Source organism: Heterocephalus glaber, unplaced genomic scaffold (assembly GCF_053883595.1).
Source record: "Heterocephalus glaber isolate CG9 unplaced genomic scaffold, H.glaber_assembly_v1.0 deba00000594, whole genome shotgun sequence".
In the NCBI taxonomy this organism is placed as follows: Eukaryota; Metazoa; Chordata; class Mammalia; order Rodentia; family Bathyergidae; genus Heterocephalus; species Heterocephalus glaber.
The window spans coordinates 24,926,221-24,946,980 of record NW_028258151.1 but is presented as its reverse complement, the minus strand read 5'-3'; positions in this window follow the sequence as shown (position 1 = coordinate 24,946,980).

Below are 20,760 nucleotides of genomic sequence, written 5' to 3'. Positions count from 1 at the left end.
TCTTCCCCTGCCATTCCTCCATCAAAGGAAGGCAAGATCCACCCAAGAACCGCGTTGGCGTCTCTGAAGCAAACAGATTGAACTAGAAAACGGAGACAGAGGTAAAGAATATGGAAGGAAGGAATTGGGCTATCAGAGGCCAAGTCTCAGAAGTCAGCTGAGAAGAGGGCTCGGAGGATGCCTGGCCCAGTGGCTCAGAGCATTGCCACACACCCTTGGTCAAACTCTCCCCAGTGCAACCGGCTGAGCCGGGGAGTCCAGGGAAAGCCCCAGCAAACTGTTTGAGCACCAGCTGTACTTTGGACTTGCCCAAGGGGCAGGGGCAGGGCTTTGAGCTGGTCCCACATCTCCTTATTTCCTCGTCTCTGTGTCTTTGTCCTTGCCCCTGGATAATTTGAGAAAGAAGAATAATAGCCAACCTGTGTAAGCAGTACTACAGGCAGATACTGTTGTGAGGTTTTTAAATTCTCAGAATACTTAATTCACACAAACTGGTGAAGTAGACTACGATTCTCGTTTTTTAAACTTTGGTTTGTTTTACTTTTTTGCAGCACTGAGGGATTGGACCCAGTGTAATTTTATAACAAATAAGCAAACTGGGGTGCAGGAACATTAAATAACTTGCCCTAGGTCAACAGCTAATAAGGAGAACTAAATTTGCTCCCATGCAACCTTGTCCCAGAGTTTGTGATTTTTACCACCCCGCCTTCTGTGTCTTGAGCACAATAAAGGAGGTGAACACACCCTGTGAAATGTGAGCCCCTAGCAGCTCTGTGTTTCTCTCACCACAGTTCAACCACAGGGATGCGGAAGTACCCAGCTGAGATACCTTCCTCCTGGGATCGATGTGGCTAGCACGCCCGCCTGGCACAACAGCGACCCAGATGCTTTGGACCAATCCTCAATATGGTCTGTGTTAGTTACTTTCCTCTCATTGCTGAGACAAAATACCCAACAGTTAAAGGGGACACCTTTATTTGGCTTACCGTTCGTAGAGGTTTCAGTCCGTAATAGGCTGGCTCCAAGGCAGAGTGGCAGAGGGGCAACAGTTCATGGTGGTGGAAGACAGCAGAAACAACAAGTGACCTTAACAGCATCTTCCGGCCCCTTTTATCTTATTCAGGCTACTTAGGGTGAGAAGCACTCACACCCTTAATCCTAGTGCCCTTGGGCCTACCCCACCAGGAATCAATCACACACTCTAGATTCAGCCACCTCTGCAAAAGCATGCGGCTTTGGGGGGGACATCTAAACACAAGCCACAGCATAGTCTTATTAAAAATAAAACATCCTAGGGCCTTTCCCTAAGTATTTTGACTTACTGGATCTAAAAGGGAGCCTTCAGCTGACTCAACACTTGAGTACCTCAAGACTGACTAATCTTGGAATTCTCCTATGACTATTAGGCCAGGTTAGGTTATGGGGCTGTAACCAGCAATGTCTATGCTGTAACCCACAGAGGTTAATTTCACACTTCTGCTTTAATTTGATACCCCATGAATAGTCTTTCTCTGTCTTGAACTTCATCACCTAGAACACATGACTTCCTCAGTCACTCCTGTAAGGCAAGGGAAAGAAAGGAGTGCCCATATGATGTGTCTGTAATGGTTAACCCTAGAGGCAACTTACACCAAGTGGCCACTCATGTTCATTGGTCAGAGCCAGACACATGACCCTAATTTAACAGCAAGGGAAGCTGGGAAATTGGAAAAGCAAATGAATATGTATCTAGTGAGTATAGGAATATTCCCCCACATTCATTATTTTGACTGCAATAATATAATGTTTTGTTTAAAGCCCTTTCTCTGTATGTCTAACTTGATCGCTCAGTTGGATGTAAATTATTTGAGCTCAAAAACTATCTTTAATTTCTTCCCTCCAAGATCACCTAGTCCAGTGGTGTCAAACCTATGACATGCATGCTGTAGCTGGCTGTTTTTATCACTGAAAGATCTGAAAGATTTTCCATCACTCAGTCATGGCTAACTATGTTCTTCTAGATGTATAGGTGATGCAGTTGTTCTAAAGAAGTGAACAGTGGCATTGAGACAGAGTCTGACAGGTTTGGTTGCAAATCCCAATTCTAACCCTCCCTCAGCAAGTTTTCTGAGCCTCAGCTATTTTGTCTGTAAAAGAACAATGACAATGACTACCTTCTTTGTGTGTGTGTGTGTGTGTGTGTGTGTGTGTGTGTGTGTGTGTGCTGGATATTGAATCCAAGGCCTTATGCATGCTAAGCATGCACTCTACCACTGAGCTAAGTCCCAGGCAATGATGACTACTTTACAAAGTAATTTAGAATATGGATTACCTGCCACATTTCATGCAACAAAGAGGCTCAAAAATGATAGCTATTAGATGTTATATAGTTTTTGGAAATTATGACTTGTGAAAGGAAAGAAATGTAAATATAATTCCATTAACTACATAGATGGCATAAGGTTTTTTGAAGCTGGGAATTCTTTTTTTAAAAAAGGAAATATAAAAAAGGCAGCTATTATAATCTACTTAACCAGGGGCATAAAGAAGGATGAGTTTCCAGGGGCCTCAGAGCCCCTTCAAATTATATGTAAATATTTTGTGTGCACATGAATACACAGGGACCTTTGCCTACTCACATTTTCTGACTTATTTATAAAGGCTCGCATATAATAGTTTTTCACTGTGCCATGTGTAAATATTGCAGATTGTTATAGCTAATGCATATCAAATGTTTCCTACATGCAGGCCCTGCTCTCAGTGCTTTGGATCCATGACTCATTTCACTCTCTTACAAAAACCCACAGGCAGATACTATTATTATCCTCCATGTTTTCCAGATGAGGACACTGATTCACGGAGACATTAAGCTGCTGTAGGCCCCACAGCCAACAAGGAGCCCAGCTGGCCTCATCGCCAATGTGAGTCTGAGTTCAGAGCCCAGATCCTCTCCTAGCAGAGGTCCTCAGAGCCATCGGTATCACCCGGAGATGTGTTAGGAGCGTGCTTTCCCGGGGCCTGGCCCAGCTCTTCTAACACAGAGCTCTGTTTTTAAATAACCCCTCCAGGTGGTTCTGAGAGCCCTGCATTCTGCTCTTTTGCAGCTTCCCTACCCTTTCTGTCAGTGCTCCTGGCTCTTAGTGTAGGCTGGAGTTTGCTAAATGTGCAAATTAACATTGTCACTGACTAATATCTCTCATTCCAAGTTCTTCTCTTGCCTCTAATGTCAGAGGCATCAAAGGGCAAAAAAACCCCCCAAAACCTTCCTAAAATGCTTTGGAAAGTGTCCTCCTTTGTCCTGCTGGGGTCACTTGCACCCTTAGCTCTCCAGAAATGGGACAACGGGGCCATCAGAGCAGATCGATGGTCAAAACCAGCCAGAAAGTGCCTCACTTCCAGCATGCCAAGAAGAAGACAAATAGTGTCTGCTGTGTCCCGGGATGCTATTTCATTCCTTGCCTGAACCGTACATCTCAAGTGCCCATGCAGCAAACAGATTTCGACCCTGACTCTCCAGGCCTCTGCCCCAGCTGTTCCCACCTCGCCACCATCCCCTCTCTGTGCTTCCTCCCACATCCAGATGGCAGCAGACGCAGCAGTAAAGACAGCTCCAAGCCAGCAGCTCCCAAGTCAGCTGTGTATTTGATTAAGAAGAGAGCAGAGCAGATGCAGCTTATCGGGAGGATGCACAAAGGCAGCGAGCGGACAGCCACAAAATGCCAGCCTGTTTTGTCCTCAGCCTAGCCAAGGGATTCTTTCATATTGATTCAGATGTCTATTAAATGGTGCTATAATGACAACTGCTACGCTTTCTGTGGCTGGTATCCGGCCTTGCGACAGCCCTTTGGTGGAGATCGTGTTGTTATTATTATGCCTAAGTTACACCTGAGGAAACTGAGGCCTACAGTGGCCAGAGACAGTACAGAGAAGAGAGGACTCAGATCTGGGTCTGCTGAACCTCCCTGTCTACTCGACTAACCGCTCTCCTAGACAGGACAAAGCAGTACGGCACACCTGAACTTGGGCTGGCGCTGACCGTCCGGGGCTCTTCCTGGGGCTGTGACCTACCTGCCCCTCAGCCTCCTGGAAACATTTCACAAAGGCTGCTCATGTTCCCAGTGTATTGCACAGACCCTGTCTTTGTTTAGGAGTGTGGGATTTTGTGTATCATGAGCTCTGGGCATCCATTTTTATTTTAAACATTATCTTAGAATATTAATTATGTTAGTTCCCGAGCTTTCTGGTCCTTCTTAAAATTTTGTATCCAAGTCAAGCATCTGACTCACCTTCCCCTGTAATTGACAAAGGGGAAATGGAACTCTGGAAGTTAGAATTTTTTTTTTCCTTCAGGGACAGGTGACATCTCCAAATGTCCTTAGGCCTAGGGTATAAATACCACCTTCTTCTCTTCAGTCTCGATGAATGCACAGAATATGCAGATGTTGACCCCAGGACTATGGGCCTGGAGATGGCCATTAGCTCACTGTATTCACTCTCCCCTCTGCTCCTCACTACAAAACATCTCTGCCCCCTTGGATGCAGGGAAAGGGTGATTCCAGGCAAATGAGCTCCCCATCCCATCTCCTTGGAGCTTGTTTTGAATAAAGTCTTTTTTCCTCTTCACCAAGATAAATGGCCTCCTTTGGCTTGGTCAGAAGTAAGCAAATGGACTTGAGTGGCTGGAACCTCATGCCAGTAGGGCCTGTCACCTACAGGGTAGGTGCTGACATTGAGCAAACAAATTACTGCGCATGTGTAGATAAGGACACTGAGACTGGAAGAGGAGTGGTGAGTAATTTCCCCCAGGTCACACTGTACGTGGCTGCCGCTGAATTCATCCCCGGCCTTCTCAGGCCCCAGTGTCTCTATTCTTCTCACTACCCAAAGCTGTCCCAGAGCATTTCCTGAATCACTCAGATGCATGGCCTGAAGAAGGAGGACTGTGGTTCAGATTGGATGGCTTTGCTCTTGGAGCTACTCCAGCAATGGCCAAAAACACCTTGGGACTCTCAAATACAGGCCCAGGTGACACATGGCTGATTGTGCAGGCCCGCTGGGACACATCTGCTCTGCTCTGGCCTGCAGCACAGAGGTAAGAGAGCCAAGGGACCCCAGGGAGGGGCTCAGGCAGCTCCCAACCCCACCCTCTCTCTCTCTCTCTCTCTCTCTCTCTCTCCAGGAGCCCTCTGTATCTTTTGTCTTGGGTTTCCCAGCTAGTCTCTGTGGAGATATATAATCTGTTGGATGGAAACAGTGGAGACACTCTTTCAACAGAGATGATTTGTTTTCCTTCTGCTTTAGGCCTCTGCTGGGTGTTTAACATTCACAAGGAGACAGCTGGTCCAGAGGAGAATGGAAGAGGCTTGGCCTCTGTCCTGTTCCTTGCCAGACATTCCTCATCCTGGCTCCAGCTGAGGGTCAGAAGGACAGGGGTCATCCAGACAAAATTACAAGCCTGAGGATGCAACAGAAAGACATGAGGAGCAGCAGCTGATGGCTTCTAATGGAGAGGTAGCTCGGGTTGGGTTCCATGGCTCACCAAAGAATGTAGGGTCTTTGTGGCCAATCTAGAAGACCATTTTTTCAAGAGTGACAGGAAGATTCAGCCCCAACACAAGTCATCTTTTCACTGTCTTTAGCATCTGCTGGCTTCAGGCCACTTTTTAAAGGTCTGGTCCCCCGCTCCAGGGCAAGGAAGCCTCAGCTCCTAGTGGTGGGGCTAAGACACCAGAGGCCAGGGCTTTGACAAATTGTTGTCTCCTCCTTGGATTTGGGCCTAAAGCAGGAAGTCTTTTGTGGACATCAAGTCAGGCTTCCTTCTGCCTCTGGTTCTTGAAGCACAAACTTTGAAGGAAGAGATAGTTCTGTCACCAGAAGTCCCGCCCGGGAAGACTAACCTGAAAGTTTAAGAGAGAAGCAGTTTAAAAATTAATGGCCGAAATGATAAGAGAAAATATCATTTGGCTTGTGTATAGTTATCTTTTGCTGTATAATGAGTTACTCCAAAATGCAGTGGCTTAAAATGACAGCAGTTATTATCCTGCTGTTAGTGTCGATGAAGAGTCCAGGCCCTGCTTGTCTGGGGTGTCTGCCTCAGGGTCTCTCAGAAGGCTGAAATCAAGGTGTTGACCATGGCCATGGCTTCATCTGAAGGCTTTGGCGGGCAAGGTACACTTCCAAGAGCACGTTGTTCAGATTCTGTGTCCAGCTATTGGCTGACTGAAAGTTGCCCATCATTGCTACCCAGAGGTCCTCTCCATCAGGGCAAACATACAAGAAGAGCCAGAGAGAGAACGGAGAGAATACTAGCAAGGCAGAAGTTACAATTTTTTTTAATCCAATGATGTGAATGACATCCTATCACTTTTGTCACATTGTATCAGTAGAAGCAAGTATTAGGTCCAGCCCACGTTCAAAGGGAAGAAAATATACTGGACACAAATACCAGAAGACAGGAATCATTGAGGTATTGTCAGAATCTGCCTCTCATGGCTTGTTTGGGCTGAACAGTTATACTTCCATCTTTCGCCTCATGCTCTGTGGGATTTGGGGTTGAATTTCAGGACTTTTACACTAAGCTACCTCCTTAGGACCTTTTTATGTTTTATTTTGAGAAGGAGTTTTGCTAAGTCACTAATTGGCCCCAAATAGACTCAAGATTGTAATCCTCAGTTTCCCAGAGTGCTGGAATTATATATGTACAAACACACATGGATGTATACTTCCTTCTTTTTGGAAACCTTTAATTACAGGCAGGGAATTTGTTTCACACAAATGGCTCTGTAAGATAGTTCATGACACTGGCCCAAATGGATTGGACCAAAGTGGTCAGATCCCTGACCAAAAGTATAGCTAGTGGAAGCTCACCTCCATCAGATTCCATTTCTTGGTAAGTTTTAATGGAAAATTCAGAGGATTCAGAGATCATTCATTTATTCAAAAGTATTTCAGGCTCTGGGTATGCAATAGTATACAAAACAGGCATGGTCCTTGTCCACTTGGGGTGGAATAGGCAGAAGTGGAAGGAGAGAACAAAGACTAGGAAGAACTAAGTAGGCCAGCAGAAGCCACGAGAAATCATGAGCTATACGGTAGTGAGAAAAGGGAGAAGGGTGGTCAATAATGCCGAAAGAATAAAAGCAGAGGCAGTAACATAGCTGAGGTAGCCCAAGCATAAGGAGAAATGGATGCTTGCCCACTGGCTTAGCAACTAGCTTAGCACCTCCTTTGAGGAGACGCCATGTTTCCCAAGAATCCCACAGAACAAGATGGACTCTGACTCATCCAAGTTGGGTCACATGGTTGGGTCAATTATGCATTATTGAACCAAGGGGCCAGAGACCCTGACTGGCCACCTTTAGTCACCTGCTAGGCGGCAGGAAGAGGGTGAGGAATTTGGGTCAGCTTCACTTAGATCACATGAAAATCAGATTCTGATTCCAGAGGTAGGGCTACTCTTGGGCAGGTAAAATAACAAATATCTGCTATTCACGGAGCTTAGAGGAAGGAAAAACAGGTATTGTTAGGTGCTAGCGTCTTTCTGAGAGGCATCATTGGACAGATTTTGAATAGTTGTTCTTTAGTTTCTACACAACTATGGAAGATCAGCTCTTCCAAGGGTTTTGTTTGCAATATCTGCAGGTCATCATTTCAACAGCCCCTGGATGCTGACCAAACAGAGCACCTTTTGGTTCCAGTTATTTAAGTCAGGAAACCATATTTATTTCCATTCCTACCTTGTTTAGTTCTATACAGGGCCACATGTTAGAAATTTTCTAAGTGAACAACTTTTCATTGCAACTTATGTTCTCATATTCCCTGCGTTTCAGATCAGAGGACAATTAGAAAGAGAGTGGATGGGTCTCTCCTGTCTTCAGCTAAGGGCTCACTCCAGAATAATGTCCAAGAGTTTCCTGCAGTCCCTCTGGGCTCATCCTTATTTTGTTTGAAGATCTGTCTCTGTATCCAAGCTCCCCTGAAGCAGTGATGTGCTGGGACTGGCTTGCATTGGCACTTGAGAGTCTTTCTATGCAATTGCATTCAGTAATATCACAGTGCTACCTTGAAATTGGCCATGGTGGCATACTGGCACTGTGAAAATCAGCAAACAGTACAATTCATGGCTTTCCCACTCCCCAAACCCCTGGAGAGCCAGTGGTTAAACACTTCTCAGCACATCACTGCTTCTAAGGAAAAGCCTCCTGAAATGGCCTTAGTTTAGTAACTTTCTTAGTGTTCTTGTCCGTTCAGGGCCATTAAAAAATTATGGCATTGGTGAATTATTTAGTTTCTCTTCTTATTGCTCCTACATGAGTACTTTTAACATTTTCCCTCACTAGATGGACTAACAATTCAGTGGACTGATGAGCATTAATCTGACACCCCAGGACAATCAGTGGAACAAAATCCTGAATTCTATAACACATTTCTTTCTTCCTTCCTGGAGTTTACAAAAACACTTTAATTATAGCCCTCAATCTAGCCCCAGACTATAGTTACAATTCAGTTTCTATAGATATGCCTTCTGGCCTCGTAGTTTTCAGGGGATATTTGCAATGTGATTGCTCTTTTCCTGAGACAAACTCACTTAGAAGGTCATGAGATAGGGCAGAAGGAACAGAGGGATGCAAGTGTACAGTGATAATAAAGTAGAGAGCGGTATGAAGGGCATAGATTTTTGAAAATCTGTGCAGGGGTGACATAGAGTTAGAGACATAGAGACATTTGAGATAGACTGACTTGGAGTTAGTGTTTCATGTTCCGTTCTTAGTATGTCAATAGCGAAGCTGATCACTGACTTTTGGTTTTTTTTGTTTTTTGTTTTGGTACCAGGGATCGAACTCCGGTCCTTGCACTTGTGCAGCAGGTGGCAAAACCTCTGAGCTAAATCTCTGGGCCCATTGACTTTTAAATATATGTTCCCACATATTTCTAGTTATTATAAAGGACATTAATTTTTTACTGTAGATATGTCTAATCCCCCCCCCCCCCCAATTCATACATTCAAGTCAAACCCTCCAGGATCTAAGAATATGACTGTATTTGGAGACAGCTTCTTTAAAGAGGTAGTGAAGTTAAAATGAGGTCATTAGGGTGGATGCTAATCCACCATGATTTCCGGCCTTGTAAGAAGGATCGAGACACACACAGACCCAGAGACACTTCATAGACCAGGTGACGACACAGGGGGACCACGTCCACCTACCTCCCAAAGTAGTAAGCCTCAGAGTGACGACCAGCCCTGCTGACACCTCCATCTCAGGCTTCTCAATGCCAGAAATGTGAGAAATTAATTTCTGTTTTTTAAAGAACTGCAGCCTATAATATTTTATCATGGCAGCCTGAGTGAATGAATACGCTAAGTAAAGCAACTTTGTTCCATACCAAATAACATGCAAATTCATGTAAGAAGCAGGAATTCTGACAGGAAGAGGTTGAGGGTTTGACTTAACCTAACCCGTGACAAAGAGACTACTACACTTGGTCAGAGTATGGTTGATCGCGCAGGGTGTTTCAGATTCCCCAGCCAGGCAGAGACCAGGAAGGGACTGTTCAGCCAACAGCTCAACCACAGCTGACCATGGGATAGGCTGAACAAGATGAATTTCTCTTATGAATTGATAGGACAGGGAGTTCTGGGTGACCTCATAAAATTTTAAAGGGGACCTGGGACAAAATTCGATCCATCAGTTTTCCACCAATTGATTTCTGGCTTTTTAGAGCTCTAACTTGCAGTCTTCAGGGCTGGGGTGGATTGGATTGAAGTCTATGTGTCCAGTTCTCCCTGTGGAGTCCTTCTCTATGCATTCAATAGGCACAAGATGATCCAGATCAAAATAAAAATACACAATGTGAGACTTCATACAAATAGTCAAACAATAACAAAGAAAAACAAGCATGAAAAAAGTCCTAATTATACAAAGACTAAAGTCTAATTTTCATGAACAAGGAAAAAACTGGTTAGAAATCTTAGGATAACAAAATAAATCCAGCAAAGACATTTTAATGAAACACGTCAGGGAAATCTGTAGAGTAAGTGGAATTTGGGCACAAAGGATCTGGTAATGATATCTGTTGGCCAAGAGTCCTATGGAATTCTGCCAATGAGGGACTTCAAAAACAATCTTTTTGAGATCTCCAGATTTATCAAAGGAAGAGATCATCACTCAAAATTTGAAATCTTTCTTAAGTTTATTTAAGTAGAGAAGAATCCTGCTGGCCAGAAAAATTTCTCTGAGCAATATAAATTGCAAAGCTTTTAAAGAATTCTTGTGGAAAGTATTTTAGATTATGTTGGTTTTAGAGGCAAGAGTGAATCAGTGTCAGCCTTAGTATCTTCACAGAAGTGAGTCCACTGGGGATTGGCTGACTTCTACACCATGAAGCTGTCACTGACTGGCTGACAATCAGAGTTGCTTTTCATGAAAGAAGTTGTCATTCATCAGTTCACCAAGTTTGGTACTAGCTCTTAGTTTATTTGATATCAAGATTATAAAACTGTCATTGATGGATTAGACATGTTTAAAACCTCTTTTGGTGGAAACTTGTCACCATGACTACAGAACAATCAGTTTTTCTAGGGGTACAGGAACACCATATTAACAATGCATATACTTTACCTGTTTATTGCCTGTCTCTCCACGGAAGACAGGAGGAGAAGTTCATTCCAGCTCACAGTTTCAGTGGGTTCAATTCATGGTCGGCTGACTCCACGGCAGAAATGACACGGTGAAATTCCATGGTAGAGGAAAGCAGTTCACTCCACGGAGGCCCAAAAGCAGAGAGAGAGAAGGGAGGGGCTGGGGACTGCAGCCCACTCTTCCAAGTCTCATCCCCCAGTGACCTGCATCTTTTGATCAGGCTCCACTTCCAAACAAGAGACTTTTGGGGGGACATTTTAGATCCAAAGCATAGCAGTGATAAATACCTAATAGCAGTGATGAATAAATTTATGACACAAGGATAAGTGTGTGGTGCATCCATTGCTTTTCCAGATTACATTCCAACTCTACTGATGTTGTACATACAAACAATTGTAGACATTGGGATGGCAACTGGGTCATTAATCTTAGGACGTTCTTCTTCTGATATTGGAAGTCTGGGAGATTTTCTGATTTTTCCCATTGATAAATGAATTCTAGGAGGTGGTGTAGCACAGTTATAAAAAAAGGTGCGCTCTTACTAACAGTGCCACTTTAAGATTAGTCGTTCAGGCTGGGGATTTAGCTCAGTGGTTCTGCTGCCTGCCTCAAAAGGGCAAGATCCCGAGTTTCATCCCCCGTACAAAACAAAACAAAACAAAACAAAAAAAGATTAGTCATTCAGCTATTCCAAGTTGCAGTCTCCTTCTCTGTAAAACGTGAATAATAACAGAACCTATATCTTATGATTATTTTTATAACCATCACCTTTGGTTATCATCATCCATGCCAGGACCTTCTAATGAGCTCTCCAAGTGCCACCACTAGTCTATGGGCTCTGGTTTCACTGAAGACATGCAATTTGGCCAAAGACTTTTCTAAAGAGCTGACTTTGCCTTGGGAATTAGAAGGAGAAAGCTAAGATAAAAGTGGCTGCTTAGCATGATGAGTCCCAAACAATTGTTTTCTCTGAACATTCAATGGGAGAAACCATGTGAATCCAAGAAAAGTAGTAGTGACAGATTCTTTTGTTTCATTAACTTATTATCTAACTTCCTTCTTCCTCACCCAACATAGCTATAAAAGCTACAAATGCCAAACACTTGCTTTTTCAGCCTCTTTTGATGATAGGATGATGACATGACTATTTCAGGCCAATGAAATACAATTGGAAGTCTGCTGGAGGGTTTGGAAAAAACTAGGTTTCCTGATAAAGGACAGCATTACTGGTGCCATATCTTCCATCATTCTTGCCTTGACTTTGGACCTGACTCCTGGATCTAGGGCTAACATCTAATGATTGTAGGACAAACGTGTTAATAAACTGTTAAGAGACTCACATAGATGTCAGCCTGACATCATGGACCCACTGGATCAAACCCAGAAACCACCTGTAGATTTTGCTATCAAGAAAAGTAAAACAACAAATGGATAAATCTTACATAAGTCAGATTTTCAGTCGCTTACAGTTCAAAGCAATCCTAACAGATGCAATGCTATTCTACCTAGGAAGGAAGCCAGTATTGGAAAGGCTCCCTCTGAGCATCCTCCAAAGATGCACATCTATCAGGCTTCAAAGAGTGGCCTTGGTCCACACAGGACTACAGGGGACCAACCAAGGGGCTGAAGAAGTTTGTCATCACATCCACATGCTGAGAGGCTTCGGGGGCCGGGATTCATACCTAGGATGAATAGGAAATGAATGTGGTAAATGAATCATGTCCTCCCTAAATATGTCAGCATCCTAATCTCCAAATTTGTAAATACGCTGCTACCTGACATGGTAGAAGATATTTTCCAGATGGGATTAAGTGGAAGATCCTGATAGATCATCTTGGGTCATCTGGGTGGGCCCCACGTGATCACAAATGTCTTCATAAGAAGGAGCAACAGAGTGAGAGAGGGGGCTGTGCCGACCCAGGAGAGAATGAGTGATTTGGCCAGGAGACAGAGAGCGGCCTCCTGTAGAAGGAGGAACAAGCAAGAAATGGAACATCTTTTAGAGACTCGAGAAGGAACGCAGTTATGACAGCCTTTGACTTTATCCCAGTAAGACCCATTTTGTACTTCTGAGTTCTAAAACTGTAAGAGGATATGTTTGTGTTGCTTTAAGCCACTGTGTTGATAGGAATTTGTTACAACAGCAACAGGAAACAAACATAAGGATCTTCTACTTTCCAATATGCTTTATTCTCTTCTGAAATCAGAATTTCGACTTCCATCTGATTGCACAAAAATCAAAGGCTACTATGATATATTAATTAGATCTAGTTTGGGCAAAATACAATTTTCCGATAACTCATGGTGAGGCCTGTCCCAAGAGAGTTTCTGGTTTGGTGCCAGCCTGTTTGTGCTCAGATCGCCTGTCTGCTCCCCACCACAGGGAGCTCCACTCTCATGGATCTCTTTCCAGCTGGCTTCTAGCTAAAGGGGGCCAGTGGTCAGCACTAACAGAAGGCAGCAAGAGGGGAGACGCCAGTACTTCCTCATCTTTCACTCTGCCTCCAGCGGCTGCTATAGGTGCCACTGCACTTCCTCTTTGGCCCCTGTTCTGCTGGCCAGCTCTTCCTTCTGTGGGCCCAGCTCCCGCTGAGCGAGCACCCGCCACCCTGGTCTTGGCTCCTCTCTTGGTCCCTCCTACCTGGGAGAGCAATAGTTTCTTGCAATCACTAATACCTGGGTTGTTTGACTTTTCAGCTCTCCTATCACTGGTTAACGAACTGGTTGTATTAATTGCCCTCTGCTTGAAATCCCTTGAGTGATTGCTTCTCCAGTAAACTCCTTTCTATGAAGGCACTGCAGACAACCCTACAGCGCTGTATTCTCTGGTCTCCAGACAGTCTACATCACTGAGGGTGTGTCCTCTGCCTTCTGGGAGTGTGATAGCACTGGGCCCCATGCTGGACTAGGTTGACTCTATTTGCTTGTAGCCATGATTTAAAAGAGGGAGAAGCAAGTAGCCATCCAGCAGCAATGGCTTGTGGCTCACACTTTTCACTCTTCTGTACCTAGCAGTTGAATCTTGGATCTTAGCCAGCACTTCATATGGCTGCCTAGAGAAACCCACCCTTCCCTGCCTCCTTTCCAGTGAGGGAAGGAGCTGTGAGCCCACTCTGGCTGATAGGAAGTGAGCCGAGGTGAGGTGTGCCACTTCACGGTTATGTCCGCTTCGCTTCTTCCTTTTTCCTGCTGGCTGGTGGGTATGGTGGTGAACCTTTTCACCCCTATGGACGAGTGCAACACACCAGGGTGTCAGACACCAGGGATAAAAAGAACCCAATACCTGATGTCATCACAGCAGCCCTGGATGCCTTCCATTTAGTTTGTCATGTGATGGAGAAATAGCCTTCTATCTTGTTTGAGCGCATGTTAGTTTGGGCTCAGTCAAGCAGTTAGACCTCTATCCTAATTACAGCAAAATCAAAAGATTGGCCTACAGACAGCTTCCTGTGCTACGATTTTATGGTACCGATCATGCAGTGCTATCGTTGGTGGATTTATGTGGTTTTTCTGGCCTTTCCTTCCCTGCAGGGTGATCCTATGAGCCTAGGAACTTTTCTTTCCCAGAATGAATTCCTACCTCCTGGCACAGTCAGCCCATTGCAGGCCTCTCCTATGTGTGTGTAGAATGAATGACTGAATCCGAGACCCAAGATATATTTGCTATTTGTGAGAGTCAGGATCTCTTGAGTTGCTTGGGCATTAATCACACTAGACTCACAGAATTCTAACACCTTAAAAGTTATTCGTTTAACATTCTTAGTTTACCCATTTGGAAGTTAAACCAGAAAGGCCACCCAGCAAGCTAGTCATGGAGTGAGGATGTAATTCAGGTCTGAGGGCCGTGAGATCAATATTTGTTCTAATGCTCCAGGGATCATTGCCTATATGTGAAGTTCTCAATAGAATGACTTTTCTTCCCTACCTCGGGCTCTGGAAACTCCCTGGGTCTTCTCACTTATCCTCTCTGATGGACAGAAACTAGAGAGTGCTGAGATCTTAGCAGGAAATACTCTATTTCTTTTAGACAGTCGCTAAGTTTACCAGACTGGGCTCAAGTTTAGGATCTTCCTGCCTCAGCCTCCCAGAGTGCTGGGATTACAGGCAGCACCACCACACCCGGCTTCAGTAGGGAATATTCTTTGCCTGGGTGCCATGAGACAGTCTCTGGAATAGTCTCCTCACTGCTGAACCCCCAGCTTGAGAACAAACTTATCTGGTCCAGTACCTGGACTTTGGGGATTAGGTTCGAAGCAATAGCTTCAGTCTTCCTTTCCCGATATCTGACTCATCAGCTCATGAACACAAAGAACTGAACAAAATGGGCTCAAAATTCAGCTTTGAGAATATGCACCCAGACCAGAGGCCAAAATGAGGCCTTTTTTTCTCTACCTCTGCCTGCCATTTGCTTGCAAAAGCAGCCAACCTGACCATTCCATGGAATCCCAAGTGGAGGAGAGGGAACAGGAGAGTTGCCTGCTGGGCTTGTACCCGCTGGGTCTGCACAGTGCCTTTGCACAGTCTGCTTTTCCTCCAGATGCTGGAGGGCAGGACATGCTCACGCAATGGCTTCACATGGCTGTGAATGGCTGACTCTCCTAAATGCACCTGCCAGACAAGGTTATCGTCTCCGAGGGGAGAAGGGGGAGAAGGGTGTGCAGAGAGCAGATTCCCCTTTCAGTGGGCCAATATGGGGATAGGAAGAACAGGGTCCTCCACTGGAGAGAGAAAAATCAGGAAGAGGCCAGCTCACCTTTGGGGAGGCCCGGGCCTTGGAGAATGCATGTATGAGCAGGAAGGTGAAGTCTGACCCAGACCTTTGGGTTGAAATCCTCCCCACCCCTAATTATGTGACCCACCTGTGTGTAAGTTATTTTCCCTCACTGAGTCGCAGGTTTCTCGTCTATAAAACGGAGATGATGAGATGCCTCGCTTCTGAGGCAGCTGGGCTGATTAAATGAGATAACACCTTCAGGGCCCTCGGCACAGAGTAAGTGCTCAGTACAGCTTTGTTTCCTTCCATAAAAGGATGGTGCAGGTGGTGAGATTTTAAGACTCAGGTCATAAGTGGACCCAGCTGTACCCGGGACACTGCAGTGGCCAACAGGCCATGGGGTGCAATCTGAGACGTCTCAGGAACCCTCCCCTCCAACCTTAGAGCCTTTAGAGTTTGCAGCTTTGTCCCAGGAGGGCTTCCTCTATGGGGAGAGATGCAGGGACAAACCCTGCGTGGGGCCACAAGCCACCTGCCAACTGCCTGTGCCCTCCTTCCCTGCCCAGGCAGATCACCCTCATCAGGCGCTGCAACAGCCTGATTCATCACGCTAATTGCAGTGTGGTTTGTGTTCATCAAGGAAACAGTAGGGATTCCAAATTAAATTCCAACATGCAATTTATTCAAGATATAGGGCCCGTTGAGAGACTCTGCAGAGCGCCCCCCGCCCACCTCTCCTTTTGGGGGCAGAATTCCACTGCCAATGCCACCACTTCCCTGCATGTCTCCCGGGACCAAGGATCTCTGGATGGGGATTCTCCTGGGCTGCTGGCCAGCTGCTTTCCCATTTTACAGATGGGGCTGCTGAAGCATAGAGGGGGGCCCTGGACATGAGAGAAGTCCTGGGCAAACAGAAGACAAGACTGGCGTGTGTTTGTGTATCTTTGGGAGTTAGGCATACCAGGGTATCTTTCTGGAAAACCCAGAGAGAGAAAGAGCCAATTCTGAGCAGTAGTCTGGGCCATGGAAATCTCATTTTGAAAGTCAGCATCGTTCTATCAGCATTCACTTGCTTAGGACAGGCTTCTGAGCAGGACTCGGGTGCCAACCCATTCTTTTGGGCTTCACACCAATGAAGCTGCTCCCTTCCTGGCAGATCGATCTGATGCTTCCTGATACCAGTTTCTCCACCCCTGAAGTGTTTCACAGCACAATTCAGATGTGATGATGCAACTGAACTGGGAGGGCAGCCTCAGAGGACTGACCAGCCCCATATGTGGCTGTCCTCTGGCTTTCTCCTTTTAGTTAGGCCCTGACAGGCAGTGGATAAAGCCCACCCTGGGCACCATCAGCAATCTGTGATTGTTTACTGTCTGAAAGTAAGCTTTGGACTCAGATGAGAAGTAGAGCAAAATGCCAAAATGCTCTCTGGGGCCTGGGGTTCCTTATAATGGGGGGTATGATGCAGGACACCCAGGGACATGATCTGAACCCTGGAAGCCATGACCCAAAAGGAAGAGTTTCAGCAAAGCTGGTCCTGTGCAGAGAAGCTGCATTTCTCATGGGTTCTGTTCCCAACCTGCATAGATCTCCAGCTGTTCAGCCGGAAAGCACTGTGGCTTTGGGGAGCTGATCGATTTGAGAACAGCGAAGCAGAGAATAACCCTTAGGGAAGAGACATCCAGTCCCAACCAAGACCTGGAGGCAGGAAGTAGACATTTCCATCTAGGCCTGATGCCATCAAGTGGTGGTAGAAGGAAGGGGTGACTTTCAACGCACTGATTTCCCCAGAGGGGAAATCAAGTAAAAGGAAGTAAAGTAAAAGGAGGGGACATCACTCAAAGAAAATGACAGTGAGTTTAAAACTTAGCCCCTGGAGCTTGGCCTTTGAGTTCAAATCTTAACACTGGGGACTTTAGTATCCTTGGGTCTTAGAATAAGCTCTTTACGTTTCTGGCCTTCAGTTTTCCAATCTGCGAAGGGTGAAATCATATCCACATCCCAGGGTTCAATCAAAACAGACCGGCATTTTTTCTGTAAATTTTAACCTGCATATATTTTAGGCTTTGGGAACCATATGGTCTGTTTGTGCTGTGATTCTGCACAAAATCAGCCGTCAAAACAGTGTGTGGATGGGCATGACTGCTTGAACCTTTATTTAACAACCAAGTGGTGAGCCAGATGTAGCTTTTGAGTCATTGTTTGCCAATCCCTGATTCAGGGGATTATCTTTTAGCAAATGTTTGGCCTAAAATAACTGACCAATAAATGCTACTACTGTTATTATTAGTAGCAATTTTTTGCTGTTGTGTTTTTGGCCATTTGGACCATCAGGGGATGCCCAATATATCTCTCCACTTCTTTCCCTGCCTTCACCTACTTAATAGTTTCCAAAAAAGGCCAAGTGAACAGAGCCACTCAAACTCCCAAGTGCAAGTGCATTCCAGATTTTGCCCTGCAGTGTTCTGTTTAATGCAAATTCCCAAATCACTTAGCATTTAAAAGCAAAGGCCGCTTGGATCCCTACAGTAGGTACAATGACATGGCTTCCCATTAAAAATTTCTACTGCCCTTCACAAGGGAATTGCCTTTGCAATTTCGCATGGCTTTCTCACTGCTGCTGGAGAAAGTAAAGATTATTACAACCAATTTACACACAGGACACTGAACTTGGACAAGATGGGCTGGCTTGTGTGAAGTCCCACCGAGTCAGGAACAGAGCTAGGACTTCATCTCAGATTTTTGGGCTCTAAATCCTAGCTTGGTCTCCCACATCCCACCTGTGCTGAATATTGGATTACTCAGGGTCTTCACTGCCTCTGAAGCCAGCACCTGCTGCTGCCTCTGTCAACACCGGCACCTTTGAGATGCCTGCCTGCATTGGCCTGTCCCATGCTTCAGGCTGGGTGTCCTTGGGGTCTATCTCAACCCTCCAGCTGTAGCTTTCTAACATCACCCCGTCAGCTTTGCCCACATCAGTGTAAGCCCTCATTTCCATATTAAATCCTTTATTCCTGTAATAGCTCTAACTGATCCCAGCAGATACACCCGGCAAGCACAAATACTATTTTCCTAAAGAGCCACTTATTAGATCTAAGCCAAGCCAGCAAGTGGGGTCAAGACCTTCACATTCAGTCATTTCCTGGCAACTGATTCCAACTAGAGGGATGAGTTGTGAAGCAGTTTATTTTTCACTTTCAAGGAAACAACGCACCTTCTCTTTCTATAATTTCTGCAATTCTTTTTCCTGTTTGAGCAAGGTATCTGTTTCTTAATTCTGAATGGAGGGTGCCATCATCTATGAAGAATCTGTGATCCTGTACCTCGTAAGCTGCCAGGCATATCCATAAGCTTTTAGTTGATTTACAGACTAATAAATCAGGAACGTACTTCCAAGACTATAGTCTGGCTCAAGTTTCCCTGCAAGAGGCACATTTCACGCAAGGCCCCCAGATGGACATTTGTTCAGGGTCCATTGCAATCCCTTGGTCCTGTTCTGCACATTCCAAAGTATCAGCTCTGATTTCAAGATATTTTAAAGCTGACTCACTTGACCCAAGATCATGATAACATTGGTCCATGTATGATTTCCACACCACATTTTGTAAACACACTCCCTAGTGCGCCTTCTCAAGTTCCTGCATACTGCTTTGGTCTAGGAATCATTCAAAATCATTTGAGTGGTAACTTAGTCAGGAGATACTTTTCTCTTCAGGAGACTCAGTATGGCCACAGATGAAGTCCCAAAGACATCAAGATTTTCAGTAGATGTGGCTTCTAATGGGGAAGAATGTTCTAGATATCCAGAGAAGGGTGTTCCAGGACAGGGAACAACAAGAATAAAGGCTCTGGACTGGGAGTGTGACATCTGGAGCAGAGAACAAGAGAAGGAAGAACAGTAGAAGATGAGGTTAGGTAGGTCACGGAGGAGGGAGGTGCTATAAGGTCTGGAAGACCGCCATTTTGACTTTTATCCTGAGCGAGTTGAACATTATTCAAAGATTTTGAGAATAGGCTGAAGGGAGTCAGTCTAGAAAGAGATGGTGAGAGCTGTGTGGGGTTGAGATATTTCCTCCATAGGAGTCACTTTTGCATATGACCTACCAATTGTCACCAGATCCTAGACTTTGATTCTGACTAGCTGGGATGGTCGACTGTCTTTTTTCAAGAAGGGAGTGAGCATAATCCAGGTGTAAGAAGATGAATGCAAACATTTGTTTGTTAAGTGTGGTCAAAAGTTTCTGGTTCTTCCAGGATACACAGCTACTCAGCCTCTGTCACAAGTAGGTGTGACTATAGGACTGCCCAGGACCTGGGTAATGGAACATGAGTAGAAGTGTCTGTACTACTTTGAAGTCTGGCCCATAAATGCTGCCCTATGTGCTCCTTCACGTGCCTTCTTCCCTGCTGGCTCACTGGGATGACCCACCAGCGTGAAAAGCATGTGAAGTCAAATACAGGCTTACGTTGGAAATTTAAGCAAATATGCATCTCCCAGTACCACATCCCTCTCCCCCCATGATCATGCCTTCACACTCGAAACCTGATGAGCATTCAGCCCCTCAGCTACTATGCCATGCACTGTCCCAGAATTTCCAAGGGGCAGTTCTCTAGATACTGATGCATCCTAGCCATCAGATGTGAATTAAAGGCGTAACTATGCAATGTCTAGTTAACAGTGAACATACTTGAGTAGATCTTGAGAACTTACATCTAACTCATCAGCTTCAAAATACTGTGCAGGTTGGGGGACTCTTGTGGGATAATTGCCCCATTTCAGCACTTTCAGTGACTTTGGGACACTTCTGGAGGCCATGAGTTATTTCAGGGATCTTGAGAATTCCTACTCTATGGCTTTATTCATGCTTGTGTGACTGACCTCAGATGACCATCTTAGTAAAGCTCACATGACCCAAGCCTAATAAGCATGCAACTTGAAACTGATCTTGCTTCCTAGGTTTACAAAGGCTATTGAATGTCCTGAACTGTGTACTCTAACATTGGCCCCATTCCTTTCAAAACATTTAATGCCATGTCTGTGTTGCCTGAAGCTTAAAGATCTATGCTATTTTCTTATGTATATGAAGAATTGTGCCAACCAGTTATGGGTCCTCTTCCTTGTTAAGGCTCTATAGTACCCATGTTGGATCCCATATGGGAACTGTCCCTTTCCTATTCCATATAATTCAGATGGGGCTGCCAATCAAGGGGCTGAGTCCAATGCCCATAAAGATTACATGCCCAAGGATGGCCAATCATGAGTCAATTGGAAGTTGCTACTGGTTCTAGGACAGTGTCTGTTCTTCTGAGATCATGAACCTGGATCTTCTGGCACCGTTTTCCAAGAAGAGTAAATAAAAACAGGACTGAGAAACTGGTGAGGGAGAAATAGATTCCTAATGGTTGGATCCAGCCCTGCTTGATACT